Source organism: Bison bison, unplaced genomic scaffold (assembly GCF_000754665.1).
Source record: "Bison bison bison isolate TAMUID 2011002044 unplaced genomic scaffold, Bison_UMD1.0 scf7180017864197, whole genome shotgun sequence".
NCBI lineage: Eukaryota > Metazoa > Chordata > Mammalia > Artiodactyla > Bovidae > Bison > Bison bison.
In genome coordinates this window covers 80,549-87,627 of record NW_011494769.1, presented here as the reverse complement: position 1 = coordinate 87,627, position 7,079 = coordinate 80,549, and positions in this window count along the sequence as shown.

The window sequence follows — 7,079 nt, the reverse complement described above, 5'->3', positions numbered from 1 at the left end:
GATGAAAGTGAAGTGGAGAGTGAAAAAGCTGGCTTGAAACTCATTCAAAAAATGAAGATCGTGGCATCTGGTCCCATGACTTCCTGGCAAATAGATGGGGAAACCATGGAAATAGTGACAGATTTTATTTTCTTGGGCTCCCAAATCACTGGAGATGGTGACTGTGGCAATGAAATTAAAAGACGCTTGCTCCTTGGAAGAAAAGCTATGACCAACCTAGACAGCATATTAAAAAGCAGAGACAAACAAAAACTCAGCACAAATCTCACACTATACAAAGCTTACACAAACCACTGCACCAACATTAGGAGGGCAGAAACCAAAAGGAAGAAAGAATTCAACCTTGAAGCCTGGGAAAAGGAGACCTCAAACACAATAAGCTAAAAAAGCATAATGAAAAGGCAGAGAAATACTATAGAAATGAAGGAACAAACTAGAAACACAGAAGTCTAAGTAAATGAAGAGGAAATAGGCAAACTACCTGAAAAAGAATTCAGAATAATGATAGTAAAGAGGTTCAAAATCCTTGAAAACGAAATGGAGAAAATGCAAGAATCAATTAACAAAGACCTAGAATTAAAGAATAAACATACAGAGACAAAAAATGCAATTACTGAAATTAAAAATACTCTGGAAGGAATCAATAGCAGAATATCTGAAGCAGAAGAACAAATCCGTGAGCTGGAAGATAAAATAGTGGAAATAACTTCTGAAGAGCAGAATAAAGTAAAAAGAATGAAAAGAACTGAGGATAGTCTCAGAGACCTCTGGGACTATATCAAACACACCAACATTTGAATTATACAGGTCCCAGAAGAAGAAGAGAAAAATACAGGGTATGAGAAAATTTTTGAAGAGATTATGGTTGAAAATTTCCACAACATGGAAAAGGAAATGATTTCAAGTCCAACAGGCACAAAGAGTCCCATACAGGATAAACCCAAGGAGAAACATGCCAAGACACATACTATGAAACTAACAAAGACTAAACACAAAGAAAGAATATTAATAGCATCAAGGGAGAAGCAACAAGTACCACACAAGGGAAATCGCATATGCTTAACAGCTGATCTTCCAGCAGAAACTCTGCAGGCTAGAGGGGAATGGCAGGATATATTTAAAGTACTGAAAGGGAAAAAATATACAGCCAAGATTACAGTACCTGGCAAGGATCTCATTCAAAATTGATGGAGAAATAAAAAGTTTTTCAGACAAGCAAAAGTTAAGAGAATTCAGTACCACCAAACCAACTTTACAACAAATTTTAAAGGGACTTATATAGTCAAGAAATACAAGAGAAGAAAAAAGATCTATAAAATCAACCCCAAACAATTAAGAAAATGGCAATAGGAACATATATATCAATAATTACTTTAAATGTAAGTGGATTAAGTGCTCCAACCGAAAGACAGAGACTGGCGGAATGGATACAAAAACAAGACTCATATATATGCTGTCTACAAGAAACCCACTTTAGACCAAAAGACACATATAGACTGAAAGTGAGAGGATGGAAAAACATACTCCATGCAAATGGGAAGCAAAAGAAAGCTGCAGTAGTAATCCTCATATCAGACAAAATAGATCTTAAAATAAAGAATTTACAAGAGATAAGGAAGGACACTACATAATGATCAAGGGCTCAATCCAAGAGGAAGACATAACAATTGTAAATATCTATGCACCCAACATAGGATCCCCTCAATACATTAGACCAACACTAACAGACATAAAATGAGAAACTGACAGTAACACAATAATAGTAGGAGACTTTAACACCCCACTCACACCAATGGACAGATCATCAAAATAGAAAATTAAAAAGGAAACATACATCTTAAATGATACATTAGATGAGATGGATCTCATTGATATCTTCAGGACATTCCATCGAAATGCAGAAGAATATACCTTCTCAAGTGCACATGGAACATTCTTCAGGATAGACCATATCTTGGGTCACAAATCAAACTCCAGTAAATTTAAGAAAATGAAATTGCATCAAGTATCTTCTCCTACCACAATGCTATGAGACTAGATATCAACTACAAGAAAAAAAAACTGTAAGAAATATTGTAAAGTAAAAAATGTATATATATAAATTAAAAAAAGAAATAAACACATGGAGATTAAACAACACGTTCCTAAATAACCAACAGGCTACTGAAGAAATCAAAAGGGAAAAAGGAAAATTTCTAGAAACAAATGACAATGAAAACATGACAACTCAAAACCTATGGGATGCAGCAAGAGCAGTTCTACGAAGGAAGTTTAGAGCAATACAATCCTACTTCAAGAAACAAGAAAAACATCAAATAGACAACCTAAGTTTATACCTAAAACAACTGGAAAAAGAACAAAACCCCCCAAAATTAGTAGAAGGAGAGAAATCATAAAGATCCAAGCAGAAATAAATGAAAAAGAAATGAAAGAAACAATAGTAAAGATTAATAAAACTAAAAGCTGGTTCTTTGAGGAGATAAACAAAATTGACAAACCTTTAGCCAGACTCATCAAGAAAAAAAGAGATAAGAATCAAATAAACAAAATTAGATCAAAAAGGAGAGGTTACAACAGACAATGCAGAAATACAAAGGATTATTAGAGACTATTATGAACAACTATATGGCAATAAAATGGATAACCTGGAAGAAATGGACAGATTCTTAGAAAAGTTTAATCTTCCAAGACTGAAACAGGAAGAAACAGAAATTATGAACAACCTAATTACAAGCACTGAAATTGAAGCTGTGATCAAAAATCTAGCCCAAAACAAAAGCCCAGGACCAGATGGCTTCCCAGGAGAATTCTATCAAACATTTAGAGAAGCCTATGCTTCTAAAAGTCTTTCAGAAAATTGCAGAGGAAGGAACACTTCCAAACTCATTCTATGAGGCCACCATCACCCTGATACCAAAACCAAAGACAATGCAAGAAAAGAAAACTACAGGCCAGTAGCACTGATGAACATAGACGCAAAAATCCTCAACAAAATTTTAGCAAACAGAATTCAGCAACACATCAAAATGCTCCTACACCAAGATCAAATTAGGTTTATTCCAGGAGTGCAAAGATTCTTCAATATATGCAAATCAATCAATGTGATATATCATGTTAAAAATTGAAAAATAAAAACCATATGATAATCTCAATAGATTCAGAAAAATCCTTTGACAAAATTCAGCACCCATTTATGATTAAAACTTCAAAAAATGGGCATAGAAGGAACCTACCTCAACATAGTAAAGGCCATATATGATAAGCCTATAGAAAACATTATTCTCAATGGTGAAAAAGTGAAAGCATTCCCCTTAAGATCAGGAACAAGACAAGCGTGTCCATTTTTGCCACTATTATTCAACATAGTTCTGGCAGTCCTAGCTACAGCAATCAGAGAAGAAAAAGAAATAAAAGGAATCAGATCAGAAATGAAGTAGTAAAGCACTGTTTGCAGATGACATGATACTGTACATAGAAAACCCTAAAGATAGTATCAGAAAATTACTAGAACTAATCAGTGAATTTAGCGAAGTTGCAGGATACAAAATCAATACAAAGAAATCATTTAAATTTCTATATGCTAACAATGAAAAATCAGGAAGAGAAATTAAGGAATCAAACCCATTCACTGTTGCAACAAAAATAATTAAATATCTAGGAATAAACTTACCTAAGGAAACAAAATAACTTACACAGAAAATTATAAGACACTAATGACATCAAAGATGAGATAAACAGATGGAGATATTCCATGTTCCTGGGTAGGAAGAATCAATATTGTGAAAATGACTATACTACCAAATGCAATCTACAGGTTCAATGTGATCCCTATCAAATTACCAATGGCATTTTTCACAGAACTAGAACAAAAAATTTCCCATTTCATATGGAAACACAAAAGACCCCAAATAGCCAAAGAACTCTTGAGAAACAAAAATGGAGTGGAGGAATCAACCTTCCTGACTTTAGATAATACTACAAAGTTACAGTCATCAAGACAGTATGGGACTGGCACAAAAACAGAAATATAGACCCATGGAACAAGAGAGAAAGCCCCAAAATAAACCCATGCACCCATGGGTACCTTATTTTTGACAAAGGAGACAAGAATATACAATGGGGCAAAGATAACTTCTTCAATAAATGGTGCTGGAAAACTGGACAGCTACATGTAAAAGAATGAAATTAGAACACTTGCTAACACTATACACAAAGATAAACTCAAAATGGATTAAAGACCTAAATGTAAGACCAGAAACTATAAAACAATTAGAGGAAAACATAGGCAGAACACTCGATGACACAGATCAAAGAAAAATTCTCTGTGACCCACCTCCTAGAGTAATGGAAAGAAAAACAAAAGTAAACAAGTGGGACCTGATTAAACTTAAAAGCTTTTGCACAGCCAAGGAAACTATAAGCAAGGTGAAAAGACAACCCTCAGAATGGGAGAAAATAATAGCAAATGAAACGACTGACAAAGGATTTATTTCCAAAACATACAAGCAGCTCATACAACTCAATGCCAGAAAAACAAACAACCCAATCAAAAGGTGGGGAAAAGACAGCTCTCCAAAGAAGACATACAGATGGCTAACAAACACATGAAAAGATGCTCAGCATCGCTCATTATTAGAGAAATGCAAATCAAAACTACAGTGAGATATCACCTCGCACCAGTCAGAAAGGCCATCAGTAAAGCGTCTACAAACAATAACTACTGGAGAGAGGGTGTGCAGAAAAGGGAACACTCTTGCATTGTTGATGGGAATGTAAATTGATACAGCCACTATGGAAGATGGCATGGAGATTCCTTAAAAAACTAGTAATGAACCACCATATAACCCAGCATCCCAGTCTTAGGCATATACCCTGAGGAAGCCGGGGTTGAAAAAGACGCATGTATCCCATTGTTCTTGGCAGCACTATTTACAGTAGCTAGAACATGGAAGCAACCTAGATGTCCATTGACAGATGAATGGATAAAGAAGTAGTGGTACATATACACAATGGAATATTACTCAGCCATAAAAAGAACACATTTGAGGAAGTTCTGATGAGGTGGATGAACCTAGAACCTATTATACAGAGTGAAGTAAGTCAGAAAGAGAAAGATAAATGTCGTATTCTAACACATTTATATGGAATCTAGAAAAATGGTACTGAAGAACTTATTTACAGGGCAGCAATGGAGAAACAGACATAGAGAACTGACTTATGGACATGGGGAGAGGGGAGGAGAGGGTGAGATGTGTCGAAACAGTAACATGGAAACTTACATTACCATATGTAAAATAGATAGTCAATGGGAATTTGCTGTATGGTTTAGGAAACTCAAATAGGGGCTCCATATCAATCTGGAGTGGTGGGATGGGACAGGAGATGGGAGGGAGGTTCAAAAAGGAGGGGATATATGTATACTTATGGCTGATTCATGTTGAGGTTTTACAAACAACAACAACATTTTGTGAAGGAATTATCCTTCAATAAAAAAAATAAAAAAATAAAAGAAAAGGACGAGGAATCAGAAAATAAAAGCACTTGAGTAGAAATGAAAAAAAAAAAAAAGCAGAGACATTACTTTGCTGACAAAGGTCCATCCAGTCAAAGCTGTGGTTTTCTATAAATGTGAGAATTGGATGATAAAGAAAGCTTAGTGCCAAAGAATTGATGCTTTTGAACTGTGGTGTTGGAGATGACTCTTGAGAGTCCCTTGGACTGAAAGGAGATCCAGCCAGTCAACTCTAAAGGAAATCAGTTGTGAATATTCATTAGAAAAACTGATGCTGAAGCTGAAACTCCAATACTTTGGTTATCTGATATGAAGAACTGACTGAGTAGAAAAGACCCCAACAGTGGGAAAGACTGAAGGCAGGAGGAGAAGGGGACAACAGAGGATGAGATGGTTGGATGGCATCGCTGACTCGATGGACACGAGTTTGAGCAGACTCTGGGAGTTGGTGATGGACAAGAAAGCCTGGTGTGCTGCAGCCCGTGGGGTTGCACTGCATGGGGTCAGACACGGCTAAGAGACTGAACTGAACTGATGGTATGGATATTTGATTGCTACAACAGCAGAACTGATTGGTTGCAACAGAGATCTTATAATCCACAAATCCAAAACTATTTATAATCTGGCCCTTTGTAGAAAAAGTTTGCCAACACCTGCTCTAGTTGGCTAAACATAAAGTCAAGAGCATCCTTCAACATATGGAACAAAGCATGAAAACAATATTTGTGAATTAGAATGTGTAAGTAACCACAGATCTGAAAGCTAATTGCTGCTTTTTACCCATTGCTGAAAAACTGAAATACCAAAGCAGAACAAGTAAAAAGGTAGATCTGGGATACAAACAGATAAAGAAGCATGATGTGAACAAATGTACTGATTATACAGGGCAGAATAGCTTGAAAACTGTTGTATACTCATCGTGAGAAAACAATCATATCATTATACAAAATGTCTGATTTGTGCTCTTATTTGGGAATGGAAAAGTAAGGGCTGATATAATCTTTGATTTATATAACTTTAATATTTAATATAAAAGTTCCTCTTTCTTTTCAGAGAAGTGTGTCAGTGAGAACAAAATAGACCCACCATCTGTGTGGGAAGGTCCGTTCACACTGAGTGTGAACACTCAGTGGTGTATAATAATGATGGGAAGAAATTTTCACATGTTGAGGTGTAGGAAATCACTCTGGCTTATGCATGATTTAAGTGGAACTTTAGGCAAACCAAAACAGCCTGTTTGAAGCCTGTGAAACATGCATGGTACATTTGCTTGAACCATTAAAGAGAAAATCAAAACGGAGTAACTATGGATCAGGCATTCAAAATGCACATGGGTGATCATTGTGGATATAGTTTCAGGCACATTCCTGTAATACTAACAACTTGAATTTTGTGAATTGTATCAAACTCAAGGATATCAGCAGCTATTTTCCATACAATATCTTCTATGCTAATGCTAAGTCACTTTAGTTGCGTCTGACTCTGTGCAACCCCATAGATGGCAGCCCACCAGGCTCCCCCGTCCCTGGGATTCTCCAGGCAAGAACACTGGAGTAGGTTGCCATTT